The sequence below is a fragment of the Triticum dicoccoides genome, chromosome 3B (assembly GCF_002162155.2).
Source record: "Triticum dicoccoides isolate Atlit2015 ecotype Zavitan chromosome 3B, WEW_v2.0, whole genome shotgun sequence".
In the NCBI taxonomy this organism is placed as follows: Eukaryota; Viridiplantae; Streptophyta; class Magnoliopsida; order Poales; family Poaceae; genus Triticum; species Triticum dicoccoides.
In genome coordinates, this window is record NC_041385.1 from 679,695,070 (window position 1) to 679,714,937 (window position 19,868).

The following is a 19,868-nucleotide window of genomic DNA, read 5'->3' on the forward strand; positions in this document are numbered from 1 at the left end:
GAGGGGAGGGGCTGCGCCCTCAATGTGGTGATGTGCCCCTCCCTCCACCCCTCTATTTATAGGGAGAAGGGGGAAGGGGCCGGCCCCTCAAGATGGAATCTAGAGGGGAGGGCGGCCAAGGGGGAGGGGGCTTGACCCCCAAGCCCAGGGGACGCCCCCTCTAGGGTTCCCCCCCCCCCAAACCCTAGGCCCATGGGCCCTAGGGGGGTAGCCCCCAACCCACTTGGGGCTGGTTCCCTTCCACCTACAGCCCATAAGGCCCTCCAGGGCAGGTGGACCCTCTCGGTGGACCCCCGGAACCCCTCCGGTGGTCCCGGTACAATACCAGTATGCCCCCGAATATTTCTGATGACCGTATGATGACTTCCCATATATAAATCTTCACCTCCGGACCATTCCGGAACTCCTCATGACATATGGGATCTCATCCGGGACTCCGAACAAAATTCGGTAATCACATACAAATCTTCCTTATAACCCTAGCGTCATCGAACCTTAAGTGTTTAGACCCTACGGGTTCAGGAATCACGCAGACATGACCGAGACAGCTCTCCGGCCAATAACCAGCAGCGGGATCTACAAACCCATGTTGGCTCCCACATGTTCCACGATGATCTCATCGGATGAACCACGATGTCAAGGATTCAAGCAATCCCGTATACAATTCCCTTTGTCAATCGGTACGTTATTTGCCCGAGATTCGATTGTCGGTATCCCAATACCTCGTTCAATCTTGTTACCGTCAAGTCACTTTACTCATTGCATAATGCTTGATCCCGTGACTAACTACTTAGTCACATTGAGCTCATTATGATGATGCATCACCGAGTGGGCCCAAAGATACCTCTCCGTCATACGTAGTGACAAATCCCAGTCTCGATTCATGCCAACCCAACAGACACTTTCGAAGATACCTGTAGTGCACCTTTATAGCCACCCAGTTACGTTGTGACGTTTGGTACACCCAAGGCATTCCTACGGTATATGGGAGTTGCACGATCTCATGGTCTAAGGAAATGATACTTGACATTTAGAAAAGCTCTAGCAAACGAACTACATGATCTTGTGCTATGCTTAGGATTGAGTCTTGTCCATCACATCATTCTCCCAATGATGTGATCCTGTTATCAATGACATCCAATGTCCATGTTGGGGAACGTAGTAATTTCAAAAAATTTCCTACGTACACGCAAGATCATGGTGATGGCATAGCAACGAGAGGGGAGAGTGTCCGTCCACGTACCCTCGTAGACCGTAAGCGGAAGCGTTATGACAACGCGGTTGATGTAGTCGTACGTCTTCACAATCCGACCGATCCAAGCACCGAACGTACGGCACCTTCGAGTTCAGGACACGTTCAGCTCGATGACGATCCCCGGGCTCCGATCTAGCAAAGCTTCGGGGATGAGTTCCGTCAGCACGACGGCATGGTGACGATGATGATGTTCTACCGGCGCAGGGCTTCGCCTAAACTCCGCGACAATATGACCGAGGTGGAATATGGTGGAGGGGGGCACCGCACACGGCTAAGGAACGATCCGTATATCAACTTGTGTGTCATGGGGTGCCCCCCTGCCCCCGTATATAAAGGAGGGAGGGGGTGGAGAAGGAAAAGGGGGAGGGAAAAGAGGAAAGGGGGGCTCCGCCCCCCCCCCTTCCTTGTCCTATTCGGACTAGGGGGGAGGGGGGCGCGGCCTGCCCTGGCCGGCCCTCCTCTTCTCCCTCATGGCCCACTAAGGCCCATTAACCCCCGGGAGGGTTCCGGTAACCACCTGGTATTCCGGTAAAATCCCGATTTCACCCGGAACCTTTCCGATGTCCAAACATAGGCTTCCAATATATCAATCTTTATGTCTCGACCATTTCGAGACTCCTCGTCATGTCCGTGATCACATCCGGGACTCCGAACAAACTTCGGTACATCAAAACTTATAAACTCATAATAAAACTGTCATCGTAACGTTAAGCGTGCGGACCCTACGGGTTCAAGAACTATGTAGACATGACCTAGAACTATTCTTGGTCAATAAACAATAGCGGAACCTAGATGCCCATATTGGCTCCTACATATTCTACGAAGATCTTTATCGGTCAAACTGCATAACAACATACTTTGTTCCCTTTGTCATCGGTATGTTACTTGCCCGAGATTTGATCGTCGGTATCCAATACCTAGTTCAATCTCATTACCGGCAAGTCTCTTTACTCGTTACGTAATGCATCATCCCGTAACCAACTCATTGGTCACATTGCTTGCAAGGCTTATAGTGATGTGCATTACCGAGAGGGCCTAGAGATACCTCTCCGACAATCGGAGTGACAAAACCTAATCTCGAAATACGCCAACTCAACATGTACCTTCGGAGACACCTGTAGTACTCCTTTATAATCACCCAGTTACGTTGTGACGTTTGGTAGTACCCAAAGTGTTCCTCCGGTAAACGGAAGTTGCATATTTCTCATAGTTACAGGAACATGTATAAGTCATGAAGAAAGCAATAGCAGTATACTAAACGATCAAGTGCTAGGCTAACGGAATGGGTCATGTCAATCACATCATTATTCTAATGATGTGATCCCATTAATCAAATGACAACACATGTCTATGGTTAGGAAACATAACCATCTTTGATTAATGAGCTAGTCAAGTAGAGGCATACTAGTGACTATATGTTTGTCTATGTATTCACACATGTATCATGTTTCCGGTTAATACAATTCTAGCATGAATAATAAACATTTATCATGATATGAGGAAATAAATAATAACTTTATTATTGCCTCTAGGGCATATTTCCTTCAGTCTCCCACTTGCACTAGAGTCAATAATCTAGATTACATAGTAATGATTCTAACACCCATGGAGTCTTAGTGTTGATCATGTTTTGCTCGTGAGAGAGGCTTAGTCAATGGGTCTGCACCATTCAGATCCATATGTATTTTGCAAATCTCTATGTCTCCCACTTGGACTTGGTCCCGAATGGAATTGAAGCGTCTCTTGATGTGCTTGGTCCTCTTGTGAAATCTGGATTCCTTTGCCAAAGCAATTGCACCAGTATTGTCACAGAAGATCTTCATTGGTCCCGATGCACTAGGTATGACACCTAGATCGGTAATGAACTCCTTCATCCAGACTCCCTCATTTGCTTCTTCAGAAGCAGCTATGTACTCCGCTTCACATGTAGATCCCGCCACGACGCTTTGTTTAGAACTGCACCAACTTACAGCTCCACCATTTAACAAAAACACGTATCCGGTTTGCGATTTAGAATCGTCCGGTTCAGTGTCAAAACTTGCATCAACGTAACCATTTACGACTAGCTCTTTGTCACCTCCATATACGAGAAACATATCCTTAGTCCTTTTCAGGTATTTCAGGATGTTCTTGACCGCTGTCCAGTGATCCACTCCTGGATTACTTTGGTACCTTCCTGCCAAGCTTATTGCTAAGCATACGTCAGGTCTAGTACACAGCATTGCATACTTGATAGAGCCTATGGCTGAAGCATAGGGAACATCTTTCATTTTCTCTCTATCTTCTTCTGTGGTCGGGCATTGAGTTTGACTCAACTTCACACCTTGTAGCACAGGCAAGAAACCTTTCTTTGCCTGATCCATTTTGAACTTTTTCAAAATTTTGTCAAGGTATGTGCTTTGTGAAAGTCCTATTAAGCGTCTTGATCTATCTCTATAGATCTTGATGCCCAATATGTAACAAGCTTCACCGAGGTCTTTCATTGAAAAACTTTTATTCAAGTATCCCTTTATGCTATCCAGAAATTCTATATCATTTCCAATTAATAATATGTCATCTACATATAAAATCAGAAATACTACAGAGCTCCCACTCCCTTTCTTGTAAATACAGGCTTCTCCAAAAGTCTGTATAAAACCATATGCTTTGATCACACTATCAAAACGTTTATTCCAACTCCGAGATGCTTGCACCAGTCCATAAATGGATCACTGGAGCTTGCACACTTTGTTAGCACCTTTTGGATCAACAAAACCTTCTGGTTGCATCATATACAACTCTTCTTCCAGAAATCCATTCAAGAATGCAGTTTTGACATCCATTTGCCAAATTTCATAATCATGAAATGCAGCAATAGCTAACATGATTCGGACAGACTTAAGCATCGCTACGGGTGAGAAAGTCTCATCGTAGTCAACCCCTTGAACTTGTCGAAAACCTTTCGCAACAAGTCGAGCTTTATAGACAGTTATATTACCATCAGCGTCAGTCTTCTTCTTAAAGATCCATTTATTCTCAATGGCTTGCCGATCATCGGGCAAGTCAACCAAAGTCCATACTTTGTTTTCGTACATGGATCCCATCTCAGATTTCATGGCCTCTAGCCATTTTGCGGAATCTGGGCTCATCATCGCTTCCTCATAGTTCGTAGGTTCATCATGGTCAAGTAACATGACTTCTAGAATAGGATTACCGTACCACTCTGGTGCAGATCTTACTCTGGTAGACCTATGAGGTTCAGTAGAAACTTGATCTGAAGTTTCATGATCAATATCATCAGCTTCCTCACTAGTTGGTGTAGTTGTCGCAGGAACCGGTTCTTGTAATGAACTACTTTCCAACAAGGGAGTAGATACAGTTATCTCGTCAAGTTCTACTTTCCTCCCACTCACTTCTTTCGAGAGAAACTCCTTCTCTAGAAAGGATCCGATTTTAGCAACGAAAATCTTGCCCTCAGATCTGTGATAGAAGGTGTACCCAATAGTCTCTTTTGGGTATCCTATGAAGACACATTTCTCCGATTTGGGTTCGAGCTTATCTGGTTGAAGTTTCTTCACATAAGCATCGCAGCCCCAAACTTTAAGAAACGACAACTTTGGTTTCTTGCCAAACCACAGTTCATAAGGTGTTGTCTCAACGGATTTTGATGGTGCCCTATTTAACGTGAATGCGGTCGTCTCTAAAGCATAACCCCAAAACGATAGCGGTAAATCAGTAAGAGACATCATAGATCGCACCATATCTAGTAAAGTACGATTACGACGTTCGGACACACCATTTCGTTGTGGTGTTCCGGGTGGCGTGAGTTGCGAAACTATTCCGCATTGTTTCAAGTGTAGACCAAACTCGTAACTCAAATATTCTCCTCCACGATCAGATCGTAGAAATTTTATTTTCTTGTTACGATGATTTTCCACTTCACTCTGAAATTCTTTGAACTTTTCAAATGTTTCAGACTTGTGTTTCATTAAGTAGATATACCCATATCTGCTCAAATCATTTGTGAAGGTGAGAAGATAATGATACCCGCCGCGAGCCTCAACATTCATTGGACCACAAACATCAGTATGTATGATCTCCAACAAATCAGTTGCTCGCTCCATAGTTCCGGAGAACGGCGTTTTAGTCATCTTGCCCATGAGGCACGGTTCGCAAGTACCAAGTGATTCATAATCAAGTGATTCCAAAAACCCATCAGTATGGAGTTTCTTCATGCGCTTTACACCAATATGACCTAAACGGCAGTGCCACAAATAAGTTGCACTATCGTTATCGACTCTGCATCTTTTGGTTTCAACACTATGAATATGTGTATCACTACTATCGAGATTCAATAAAAATAGACCACTCTTCAAGGGTGCATGACCATAAAAGATATTACTCATATAAATAGAACAACCATTATTCTCTGATTTAAATGAATAACTGTCTCGCATCAAACAAGATCCAGATATAATGTTCATGCTCAATGCTGGCACCAAATAACAATTATTTAGGTCTAAAACTAATCCCGATGGTAGATGTAGAGGTAGCGTGCCGACTGCGATCACATCGACTTTGGAACCATTTCCCACGCGCATCATCACCTCGTCCTTAGCCAATCTTCGCTTAATTCGTAGTCCCTGTTTCGAGTTGCAAATATTAGCAACAGAACCAGTATCAAATACCCAGGTGCTACTGCGAGCATTAGTAAGGTACACATCAATAACATGTATATCACATATACCTTTGTTCACTTTGCCATCCTTCTTATCCGCCAAGTACTTGGGGCAGTTCCGCTTCCAGTGTCCAGTCTGCTTGCAGTAGAAGCACTCAGTTTCAGGCTTAGGTCCAGACTTGGGTTTCTTCTCTTGAGCAGCTACTTGCTTGTTGTTCTTTTTAAAGTTCCCCTTCTTCTTCCCTTTGCCCTTTTTCTTGAAACTGGTGGTCTTGTTAACCATCAACACTTGATGCTCTTTTTTGATTTCTACCTCCGCAGCTTTTAGCATTGCGAAGAGCTCGGGAATAATTTTGTTCATCCCTTGCATATTATAGTTCATCACGAAGCTCTTGTAGCTTGGTGGCAGTGATTGGAGAATTCTGTCAATGACACTATCATCAGGAAGATTAACTCCCAGTTGAATCAAGTGATTATTATACCCAGACATTTTGAGTATGTGTTCACTGACAGAACTATTCTCCTCCATCTTGCAGCTATAGAACTTATTGGAGACTTCATATCTCTCAATCCGGGCATTTGCTTGAAATATTAACTTCAACTCCTGAAACATCTCATATGCTCCATGACGTTCAAAACGTCATTGAAGACCCGGTTCTAAGCCGTAAAGCATGGCACACTAAACTATCGAGTAGTCATCAGCTTTGCTCTGCCAGACGTTCTTAACATCGTCAGTTGCATCAGCAGCAGGCCTGGCACCCAGCGGTGCTTCCAGGACGTAACTTTTCTGTGCAGCAATGAGGATAATCCTCAGGTTACGGACCCAGTCCGTGTAATTGCTACCATCATCTTTCAACTTTGCTTTCTCAAGGAACGCATTAAAATTTAACGGAACAACAGCACGAGCCATCTATCTACAAACAAACATAGACAAGCAAAATACTATCATGTACTAAGTTCATGATAAATTTAAGTTCAATTAATCATATTACTTAAGAACTTCCACTTAGACAGACATCTCTCTAGTCATCTAAGTGATCACGTGATCCAAATCAACTAAACCATGTCTGATCATCACGTGAGATGGAGTAGTTTCAATGGTGAACATCACTATGTTGATCATATCTACTATATGATTCACGTTCGACCTTTCGGTCTCCGTGTTCCGAGGCCATATCTGTATATGCTAGGCTCGTCAAGTATGACCTGAGTATTCTGCGTGTGCAACTGTTTTGCACCCGTTGTATTTGAACGTAGAGCCTATCACACCCGATCATCACGTGGTGTCTCGGCACGAAGAACTTTCGCAACGGTGCATACTCAGGGAGAACACTTCTTGATTATTAAGTGAGAGATCATCTTAAAATGCTACCGTCAATCAAAGCAAGATAAGATGCATAAAGGATAAACATCACATGCAATCAATATAAGTGATATGATATGGCCATCATCATCTTGTGCTTGTGACCTCCATCTTCGAAGCACCGTCGTGATCACCATCGTCACCGGCGCGACACCTTGATCTCCATCGTAGCATCATTGTCGTTACGCCATCTATTGCTTCTACGACTATCGCTACCGCTTAGTGATAAAGTAAAGCAATTACAGGGCGTTTGCATTTCATACAATAAAGTGATAAAGTAAAGCAATTACAGGGCGTTTGCATTTCATACAATAAAGCGGCAACCATATGGCTCCTTCCAGTTGCCGATAACTTCGGTTACAAAACATGATCATCTCATACAATAAAATATAGCATCACGTCTTGACCATATCACATCACAACATGCCCTGCAAAAACAAGTTAGACATCCTCTACTTTGTTGTTGCAATTTTTACGTGGCTGCTACGGGCTTAGCAAGAACCGTTCTTACCTACGCATCAAAACCACAACGATAGTTTGTCAAGTTGGTGCTGTTTTAACCTTCGCAAGGACCGGGGGTAGCCACAGTCGGTTCAACTAAAGTGAGAGAGACAGACACCCGCCGGTCACCTTTAAGCAACGAGTGCTCGTAGCGGTGAAACCAGTCTCGCGTAAGCGTACGCGTAATGTCGGTTCGGGCCGCTTCATCTCACAATGTCGTTGAACCAAAGTATGACATGCTGGTAAGCAGTATGACTTATATCGCCCACAACTCACTTGTGTTCTACTCGTGCATATAACATCAACGCATAAAACCTAGGCTCGGATGCCACTGTTGGGGAACGTAGTAATTTCAAAAAAATTCCTACGTACACGCAAGATCATGGTGATGGCATAGCAACGAGAGGGGAGAGTGTTCGTCCACGTACCCTCGTAGACCGTAAGCGGAAGCGTTATGACAACGCGGTTGATGTAGTCGTACGTCTTCACGATCCGACCGATCCAAGCACCGAACGTACGGCACCTCCGAGTTCAGCACACGTTCAGCTCAATGATGATCCCCGGGCTCCGATCTAGCAAAGCTTCGGGGATGAGTTCCATCAGCACGACGGCGTGGTGACGATGATGATGTTCTACCGGCGCAGGGCTTCGCCTAAACTCCGCGACGATATGACCGAGGTGGAATATGGTGGAGGGGGGCACCGCACACGGCTAAGGAACGATCCATAGATCAACTTGTGTGTCATGGGGTGCCCCCCTGCCCCCGTATATAAAGGAGGGAGGGGGAGGTGCGGCCGGCCCCCTTGGGGTGCGCCTGGAGGAGTCCTACTCCCGGTGGAGTAGGACTCCCCCCTCTTGCCTTGGTGGAGAAGGAAAGGGGGGAGGGAAAAGAGGAAAGGGCCCCCCCCCCTTCCTTGTCCTATTCGGACTAGAGGGGAGGGGGCGCGCGGCCTGCCCTGGCCGGCCCTCCTCTTCTCCCTCATGGCCCACTAAGGCCCATTAACCCCTGGGAGGGTTCCGGTAACCCCCCGGTGTTCCGGTAAAATCCCGATTTCACCCAGAACCTTTCCGATGTCGAAACATAGGCTTCCAATATATCAATATTTATGTCTCGACCATTTCGAGACTCCTCGTCATGTCCGTGATCACATCCGGGACTCCGAACAAACTTCGGTACATCAAAACTTATAAACTCATAATAAAACTGTCATTGTAACGTTAAGCGTGCGGACCCTACGGGTTCGAGAACTATGTAGACATGACCTAGAACTATTCTTGGTCAATAACCAATAGCGGAACCTAGATGCCCATATTGGCTCCTACTTATTCTATGAAGATCTTTATCGGTCAAACCGCATAACAACATACTTTGTTCCCTTTGTCATCGGTATGTTACTTGCCCGAGATTTGATCGTCGGTATCCAATACCTAGTTCAATCTCGTTACCGGCAAGTCTCTTTACTCGTTACGTAATGCATCATCCCGTAACCAACTCATTGGTCACATTGCCTGCAAGGCTTATAGTGATGTGCATTACCGAGAGGGCCCAGAGATACCTCTCCGACAATCAGAGTGACAAAACCTAATCTTGAAATACGCCAACCCAACATGTACCTTCGGAGACACCTGTAGTACTCCTTTATAATCACCCAGTTACGTTGTGACATTTGGTAGTACCCAAAGTGTTCCTCCAGTAAACGGGAGTTGCATTTTTCTCATAGTTACAGGAACATGTATAAGTCATGAAGAAAGCAATAGCAGTATACTAAACGATCAAGTGCTAGGCTAACGGAATGGGTCACGTCAATCACATCATTTTTCTAATGATGTGATCCCATTAATCAAATGACAACACATGTCTATGGTTAGGAAACATAACCATCTTTGATTAATGAGCTAGTCAAGTAGAGGCATACTAGTGACTATATGTTTGTCTATGTATTCACACATGTATCATGTTTCCGGTTAATACAATTCTAGCATGAATAATAAACATTTATCATGATATGAGGAAATAAATAATAACTTTATTATTGCCTCTAGGGCATATTTCCTTCAGTCCAGGGTCAGGAAACCATGACCATCTGTTGATCAACGAGCTAGTCAACTAGAGGCTCACTAGGGACTTGTTGTGGTCTATGTATTCACACATGTATTACGGTTTCCGATCAATACAATTATAGCATGAATAATAGACAATTATCATGAACAAGGAAATATAATAATAACCATTTTATTATTGCCTCTAGGGCATATTTCCAACATCTGACTCCCATACCAAGGCTACTATTCTGAACAGAAGAAGAACTACCACCCACGCTATCGGCAAAATTATCTCCTCTCTCTCCATCTCATTGCCCATTACGTTCCCTTGACTAAACACACAGGATGAACTAGCACCCCCAGGAGCATTAATTTTATGGCTACTCTATGCAAGCTAGGCAAGCAAAGCTCCAAAACACTATTGTTGTTGGCTTAGATCAGGAGCAAAATTACTCTAATTAATAAGGCATGGGATTAGCTTCCCCCATCTAGTTGTTCTACATTGTTTTTTGTTGGTCTTCAAATGATCCTGGACCATGGATCCACCAGCAGCATTCCTATCTTGTAAATTAGTTCCCCTAGGGTCTTGGAAATTCTGGTTTCTATGCACCTCACCTGCCCTAGGATTTTAATCTCTTATGTCTTCCCTATGGTAGGAATTTATGAACCTACCCCTTCATCTGCTTTACTACGGTATTGGTAGGTCTCCCCCCTCTGTTAAATCTGCCAAAGCCCCTACTTTCCATAGCTCCTCTCCACATCTTCCTCCTTTTGATACGACAGTGCCCTGGGAAACCCTACCCCCCTCCACAGAGTCTCACCTATATGCCCCAAGTGTGGAAAGCGGGGACAATTTATATGAAGAAAGGAATTAGCAATGGTATTTTAATAGTACGCTTCTGGTCTCAACAACCTAGGGCCTTCGGGGTCAAAAGTAGGCCATAGAGCCCCGGCCCACAACATTTTCAGGTCTCTCATCCATGCAAGACTCTTAAATTTTCCCTTTTGCTTTGTTGTTTTCTGCTCCTTAGTGATAACTCCACAGTTTTAAGCAACCAGTTCCCCAAAATCAAGCATATCCTCCAACCAAAACTCAGGGATAGCTGAAAAATTACTATCATTCATATCATCTTCACAAAATCACCATTCATCAATTGGTTATCCTCATTCAAGTATTTTCCCCCAATTCCCATAATCTAAACATCTTTTTCTCCTGATGTTTCAGACCCACAAGTTGGGTACACATCATCAATAACTGATTGAGCTACACAACAATCTTGTAGCAAAGAATTGAATGAAATTTTGATCTCCTAAAGCTTAATACCTTTCTTCATTTTTGCTACTTCTTGCAATCCTCGCAATACTAAAGCATAATAGAGAATGCAAGTATTTATATGGAAAATGATACTTACAATCCAAATCTGCTGAGTACCCAACCTCCTCGCTGGAATCATCCCCAGCCAGTAACCAAAAGCGGTTGCCTACACGGGAGAACCCTACTCCACTGCAACAGAGGGAGCGAGGTTGAGCAGGCAAGGTGAGCATCGCGGGAAGCGCGGCGACCTCCATGGTGTGTGAACCACCTCCCTGATTTTATTCATCCTCGGCTGCGGGCCCGATGGAGCCACCGACTCATCCTTGATGATGATGGGTAGTGCTAGGGGAGTTGATACGTCCATTTTGCATCATGCTTTTATATCAATATTTATTGCATTATGGGTTGTTACTTCTCATTATATCACAATACTTATGCCTTTCTCTCTTATTTTACAAGGTTTACATGAAGAGGGAGAATGCCGGTTGTTGGATTCTGGGCTGGAAAAGGAGCAAATATTAGAGACCTATTCTGCACAACTCCAAAAGTCCTAAAACTCCACAAAAGTCAGTTTTGGAATTCATTAAAAATATTGGGCCAAGAAAGCACCAGAGGGGGGCCACCCACTGTCCACGAGGGTGCGGGGGCGTGCCCTACCCCCCTGGGCGCATCCCCCTGCCTCGTGGGCCACCTGGAAGCCCCCCGATGCCCATCTTCTGGTATAAGGTGTCTTTTTCCTTGAAAAAAATCATAAGGAAGCTTTCGGGACGAAGCGCCACCGTCTCGAGGCGGAACCTTGGTGGAAGCAATCTAGGGCTCCGGTGGAGCTGTTCTGCCGGGGAAATATCCCTCTGGGAGGGGGAAATCATCGCCATCGTCATCACCATCGATCCTCTCATTAAGAGGGGGTCAATCTCCATCAACATCTTCATCAGCACCATCTGCTATCAAACCCTAGTTCATCTCTTGTATCCGATCTTTGTCTTGAAACCTCGAATTGGTACCTGTGGGTTGCTAGTAGTGTTGATTACTCCTTGTAGTTGATGCTAGTTGGTTTATTGGGTGGAAGATCATATGTCAGATCCTTTATGCATATTAATACCCCTCTGATTATGGACCTGAATATGATTTGTGAGTAGTTACGTTTGTTCCTTAGGACATGGGAGAAGTCTTGTTATAAGTAGTCATGTGAATTTGGTATTCGTTCGATATTTTATGAGATGTATATTGTCTCTCCTCTAGTGGTGTTATGTGAACGTCGACTACATGACACTCCACCATTGTTTGGACCTAGAGGAAGGCATTGGGAAGTAATAAGTAGATGATGGGTTGCTAGACTGACAGAAGCTTAAACCCTAGTTTATGTGTTGCTTCGTAAGGGGCTGATTTGGATCCATATGTTTCATGTTATGGTTAGGTTGATCTTAATTATTCTTTCATAGTTGCGGATGTTTGCGAGAGGGGTTAATCATAAGTGGGATGCTTGTCCAAGGAAGGGTAGTACCCAAGCACCAGTCCACCCACATATCAAATTATCAATGTAACGAACACGAATCATATGAGCATGATGAAAACTAGCTTGACGATAATTCCCATGTGTCCTCGGGAGTGCTTTCCTTTATATAAGAGTTTGTCCTGGCTTGTCCTTTGCTACAAAAAGGATTGGGACACCTTGCTACACCTTAGTTACTTTTGTTACTTGTTACCCGTTACGGATTACCTGATCACAAAACTATCTGTCACCGATATTTTCAGTGCTTGCAGAGAATACCTTACTGAAAACCGCTTGTCATTTCCTTTTGTTCCTCGTTGGGTTCTATACTCTTACTTATCGGAAGGACTACGATAGATCCCCTATACTTGTGGATCATCACATATCCAACAAACTTAGGGATTGGTTTCATCTGTTTAAGCCACCCACAATCATCAATGATATGTGAATTTTTTTCACAGATAACACAATGTGCAAGCTTGCAATCCCTAATCAAATGTCTAGTATCTTATCACACATTCGTCTAAATCCATCCCCAATTTTTCCTGCATCTTTCCGAGTTTTGTTCCCACATATATTAACATTCAAAGCCCCTGTCTTACTCCCATGACCTCCACCAAGGTTACTATTCTGAACAGCAGAAGAACTACCACCCACGCTATCGGCAGAATTATCTCCTCTCTCTCCATCTCATTGAACATTACGTTCCCTTGACTAAACACACAGGATGAACTAGCACCCCTAGGAGCATTAATTTTCTGGCTACTCTATGCAAGCTAGGCAAGCAAAGCTCCAAAACACTATTGTTGTTGGCTTAGATCAGGAGCAAAATTACTCTAATTAATAAGGCATGGGATTAGCTTCCCCCATCTAGTTGTTCTCCGTTGTTTTTTACTGGTCTTCAAATGATCCCGGACCATGGATCCACCAGCAGCGTTCCCATCTTGTAAGTTAGTTCCCCTAGGGTCTTGGAAATTATGGTTTCTATGCATCTCACCTGCCCTAGGATTTTAATCTCTTATGTCTTCCCTATGGTAGGAATTATGAACCTACCCCTTCATCTGCTTGACTATGGTATTGGTAGGTCTCCCCCCTCTGTTAAATCTGCCAGAGCCCCTACTTTCCGTAGCTCCTCTCCACGTCTTCCTCCTTCTGATACGACAGTGCACAGGGAAACCCTACCCCCTCCACAGAGTCTCACCTATGTGCCCCAAGTGTGGAAAGGGGAGATAATTTATATGAAGAAAGGAATTATCAATGGTATTTTAATAGTACGCTTCTGATCTCAACAACCTAGGGCCTTCGGGGTCAAAAGTAGGCCATAGAGCCCCGGCCCACAAACATTTCCAGGTCTCTCATCCATGCAAGACTCTTAATTTTTCCCTTTTGCTTTGTTGTTTTCTGCTCCTTAGTGATAACTCCACAATTTTAAGCAACCAGTTCCCCAAAATCAAGCATATCCTCCAACCAAAACTCAGGGATAGCTGAAAAATTAGTATCATTCATCTCATCTTCACAAAATCACCATTCATCGAATGGTTATCCTCATTCAAGTATTTTCCCCCAATTCCTATAATCTCAACATCTTTTTTCCCTGATGTTTCAGACCCACAATTTGGGTACACATCATCAATAATTGATTGAGCTACACAACAATCCTTTGTAGCAAAGAATTGAATGAAATTTTGATCTCCTAAAGCTTAATACATTTCTTCATTTTTGCTACTTCTTGCAATCCTCGCAATACTAAAGCATAATAGAGAATGCAAGTATTTAGATGGAAAACGATACTTACAATCCAAATCTGATGAGTACCCAACCTCCTCGCTGGAATCATCCCCAGCCAGCAACCAAAAGCGGTTGCCTACAGGGGAGAACCCTACTCCACTGCGACAAAGCAAGCGAGGTTGAGCAGGCATGGTGAGCGTCACGGGAAGCGCGGCGACCTCCGTGGTGTGTGAACCACCTCCCTGATTTTCTTCATCCTCGACTGCAGGCCCAATGGAGCCACCGACTCATCCTTGATGATGATGGGTAGCGTTGCCGTACCTAGACTCGGGAGCGCCATCACCACACCCACCATTAACACCTCCGGTCGTGTAGGAGCACGACGGCGCGAGTGAAACTCCTTCCATTTGAGCGCCTTCTTGGGGTTCTTCGACTCCACTTCGCCCATCGCCCACAACAAAATCTCGAGTGGTTCCACCGTTAGCCTAGACGGAGTGAGGCGCATGTCTTCCGCCTCGGTCAGCTTCCTTTAGATCACCGCCGCCGCCGCCTTCATCTCTCACTCCTATGCGAGCCAGGAGATGATTTCCTTCATCTGCGGCATCTTTAGATCGTCGTCGCTGGCTATCTCCAGCACCTACCCTTCCATGTGCAACCTCCAGTCCGCCATGGATATCGGGGGGAGGTGGAGTCCTGGAGCCTAGTGAAGACGTGGAGATGGCGTCGAATCTCGATAGAATGCAAAGAGGGTGCTGGAAGAAAGGGGCACTGCATCATTGGAGGTTTAATGGCCAATCCGCTCTCGAATTCATGGTAGCCTCTCTCACCTCCTCGGTGTATGTGATGTATCGATGCGCATCGCGAGACCTCCCCTCCAATGGACCAACTAGCACAAACGTGACAGTGGAAGAAAATCTGGACTCCCTCACCGAGTACCTCAGAATCACGTGCTGCGCGCGAGTCAAGGCAGCATCCCTCCTCGTTGTTGAGAAGGAGGCGTCGGCATCCTGCTCATTGGAGGAGTGCACCTTGCCGGTAGGTCAAAAAGCCGGGTGCCTGAAGGTCGGAGACGAAGTGCGCCGACCACCACGAGTCGCATGAAGGCGACACGGTCGCTTCACACGTCATCCGAGCGGTCCATAGGAACATTTTAGGTTTCTTTGTGAAACCTTTTAACGTGAGTTGGATGAAAACGGTTCCAAATGGAAACTAAAAAATGTAATGTGTACTGATTATCCCAAAGGTAGAGTGCAGAAACAAAGCAAAAAATGTACAAAATAAACATACAAAAACTAATTTCAGGTATAAACGAAGGCTACAAGACTACGTGGAGAAAATTCATCGTCCTACAAGAGCACTGCAATGTTAGTGACTGTGGAAAGGAAAATCAAGAATAATGATCAATGAAAAATGACATCTAAAGAATTAGTAAAAGATCAGGAATAATGATCAATGAAAAATGATATCTAAAGAATTAGTAACAAAGTAACATGTTGAATGCGAGATTAAAGACTAAGAAACAAAACGAAGAAGATGAATGAGGATCTGAAAAGGGGAAACCTAAGAATACACGATGACTAATCAACTGAACAAAAAGGGCATATGAAAAACTGAACTACCGTACCAAATAATAACTGAGCTACTATACTGAAGAAAATGATTAAATTTTTTTGGCGAATTGAAGAAAATGATTAAACTGGGTAAAAAGAGCTTAATGGACTGAAGAGTGGAAAGTGAATACATAAAAAAAATACTAGAAGAAAAGACCTCTTAGTTGATGAATGGATGCCAAAGAGAAACTGGTAACTAAGAAAAAGCGACATGGGCACTACAGAAAGAAGAAACAAACTAATGTGCTATGCCCGTAATTTGAATAGATATAAGAGTAAATTGAAAATAGATATGTGATATGGCCGTAAAAAACATGTATTCATATCCATAATTGAAATTAGGTGGTAGGAAGGAGGGAGATAGGCAAAAAATGCACGATTGTCCCATTACTCAGCTCACACTTGGACTGATACCTGAAGAAACAATTACACTGAAAACTGGTAAAAAGAAATCAACTGAAAAGCTAAAGACTAATGAGTACCTATGTAGCATGTAGAAATCTAATGCATGACCGCCACACTTATACTAAAGACTACCAGTCGAAGGCACGTGTTTTGCACGTGTGCTTGTTAACTAAATTTTTCACGCAAACAAGAAAATTTTAAATAAAAATGAAGCACTTTATATGCAGTTTTAGCTTCACAATCTCTTGCTGAGTTACAACGTTGATGAAGAAATTTGATTTTTATGTTTCCGAAACATGGCAAGAGTAATTTTGGTTAACACTTGGCAAACTTACAGTTATAATATTTTCAAAACGGTAAGTCACATCGTGGGACCAAATTTGTTACAAAAATAATCATCTGCATGCGTTGTACATAACTTGGACGTAGACGGAATGTAATGCATTCTACCATGCATATCCCATATTTAGGGCTTCACAAAATAAATGGGTATGTGTCATTGTAAAATTCGTGAGATTAGCCGCTCATTTTACCTTCTGTTTTTTTAACTGACCACTCGACCTTTTTTTTCCTTCCCTTTTGCGTCCTGCACCGCCTAGGCTAAAATATGGTTTTGGGCTAACAGCCTAAGGGCCAGTTCTTTTGATTGGCTTCTAGAATAAACTGCAATAAGCTGCCCCTACCTAGCTTATTCTAGAAGCCCAAATAAATTTATTTTTTTAAAAGTCTAGTAGTTAAGACTTGACTAGTAGGTTATGAAAAGAAAATTTTGATTGGGCTTTTAGAATAAGCTGGGAAGGGGCAGCTTATTCTGAAAGCCCAAAAAAGCTAGCGAAAGAACTGGCACTAACACTCGGCTATACAGGCCTTGAAGCTTGTCACTGCGGCCAGCTGTATGGAGGCCCACTCAGAAACGCCAACACAGCCTGTCTGTCAAACGGAGCGGCGCCGCGCCGCCGCCCCTCCTCCCATCTCTGGCCCCGCGACCCGCCGAACGCCGACCCAAGGACTGCGAGGGCGTCGGGGCAGCGCACAACCCAAACATCCGGCAATCGTGCTCGTCTCGCCCATCCCAATCGTCATGAGCATCCATGGCGGCGCCTGAATCCGGCAGCCACGGCCGCAAACAGCACACGCCGCCAGGCGGCACACTCCACGCCTCCACGGCTCCTCCCCTATTGCGCCGGCGAGTAGCACCGACCGTAGCATCACTACATCAACATACGGTACTCTGCAGGCAGCAGCACCGTGAGTACTTCAACTTCTCTGAATTTTTTCTGGTTTTCTCCAATTCAAGAACGGAGATAAGATTGATCTGTGTGAATTGTTATTTTTCAAGTGTGAAAATTTGTTGATCTGTAGGTTCCAAAAATAAAGAACAAGCCTGGTGATTGAAACATTTTCGCACCCATTCCTTTTGCTTACAAAAGAAATATCATGGAGTTAAACTGTAAGTTTCCATGTTCGTTCAATGTAACTGAATTATTAGATGTTGCCGCTTATTAAGAATAGTTTGTAGGTTCGTTGTCATTATTGTGAATTTTCATGTCTTATATTTGTTGCTTCTGCAGGTGTTATATCAAGGTATCACCATGGCGAGATCCCCTTTGCTGCTAACCAGGAAGTTGAGAATCATGAAGTGAGAGCACTCTGAAGTTTGATGTGCACTTGACGCTGGACTTCCCCTGTTGAGTTCGAATTTGATTCTGCTAATTCTGATGTAGTGCCAGCATGTAGAAGCTACAACATCTATGCTGATGTTCGTAAATTTCCTTCTTGGTTTATCTTCAAGTTCCTGCAAATTGGTATAGGGTGCAGTGCGCTGGCTCATGGCCTTGCTGCCCAGGCGCATCAGATTAGTATTAGTAATCTATGGATGGGAAATGTCCCTCCATTGTTGAGTTGGCTTGTAATGACACTATAACTCTGATTCCGTATGACCATTAAAAAAAACTGATCTGTGCCCACTTACGTTGACGGAATGTTTCTTGTGTATGTTAAAACTGAAAAATGTCTGTTTCATGCATATAGTTGTGAAGCCCAATGGCTATCATAAAAAATGATATGTGCTCACTTATGTTGCTGGATTTATGTTATATGCTACAACTGAGAAAAGAATGGTAAATCTATAGATTTAAGTACTGTATATGCTTCCCTCAAAAAAAAAGTACTGTATATGCTAGAATATTACCCCTGCAAACATATCTTTTGGTCTACAATTTTTACAAGTACAGGCTAATGACCGAAACCCTATCTAACATTATTTTTCCTGGGTACTATTTACATGAATACAACCATATTAGAACACCATGCTGCAGTACACGACATGTACATGGTTGTAGCAAAACATCCCTGTAGACAATATTTTTGTACTTTTCCCTGAGATGGGTCAATATCCTTATTTGGCCTTGCAAGTATTCTAGTTTTTTGTCTTGATATCCCTCTAGACAAAGCAACATTGTGCACGGAATGTACTATCAGTAGTGTCTGTTGTCTATATATACAGAACTTTCCAATAAAAGCACATATATTTGGTGAATTTCTGAGCACTATAAAATAAATAAATATTATAATTTGAAATTATGGGCTTTGACACAGCAATTTTCAACTTTTGTTAGTAATATCTATACAATGCCACTATGAGAGATTACAAAAGAAATGTCCTGTTCCTGCAGCCTTATAAGCAAACAAATTCACTATAGTTGAAGAGAAATAATAGTACGATTGGCCCTCAAAGTTCCAGTCTGAAATCCATCGGCTGCAAACCATCTAGCCTTAAGCCAACAATAAAAAAAATCTAGACGTGCAAGAGTAAGCCAACCTGAATATCAATCAAAGGGAATATCAAAATACACTCACTTGCACTTCTGGAACTGGAACTGACAATATAACAATGGGCAGAGAGTACAAGACATTGCTTTGGCAGTCCATTAATACATTGAAAAAAGAGTATTCAAGGATGGGGCAACCACCAATCAAGATTTTAGAATGGGAAAAATCTAGATTAGACATCGTTTGTTGAATATATATGATTGATGACTGACATGTCTCATACATGGTAGATTACAATACAATGCTCGTTTTTTAAGCAACGGTGTGAGAGCATTTGCAAACAAAATCCCTTGATTTAGTCTGCTGACACAAATAAGCTGATATGACAAAGCTGCAGTTGCAAGCCTCAGCCAATGGAAACGAAACCTCAATTATCTCTACTATTAAAGGGCAATCTGCCGTCGTAGTGATGGTTCAACCTCCCACACACCACGTACGACCTCTCTCATCCCCGCTAAAAAAAAGCAAAATAAAAAAAGAGACCCACTACCCACGAACGCACGTCCCACACCCACCCGTCCTCCTCATCTCCCGCACCCTACCCCTTCGCTCCCGATCCCGTCTCCCTCCTCATCTCCCGCACTCCACCCCGTCGCTCCAGATGCCACCTCTCTCTCCGATCCCAAGAAAAAACTTCTCCGGCTCCCCCCTCCTCGTCCGTCCCGCG

At 43.8% G+C, this 19,868-nt stretch overlaps 1 long non-coding RNA gene across 1 annotated transcript; it reads left to right on the plus strand.

The window, feature by feature from the left end:
• Positions 1-17,320: 17,320 nt before the first annotated feature.
• LOC119281826 lies at positions 17,321-18,298 on the plus strand. Its single transcript, XR_005138562.1, has 3 exons — positions 17,321-17,617; positions 17,732-17,819; positions 17,941-18,298. It is a non-coding gene; the product is annotated as an uncharacterized LOC119281826 (long non-coding RNA).
• The last annotated feature ends 1,570 nt before the right edge of the window (positions 18,299-19,868 follow it).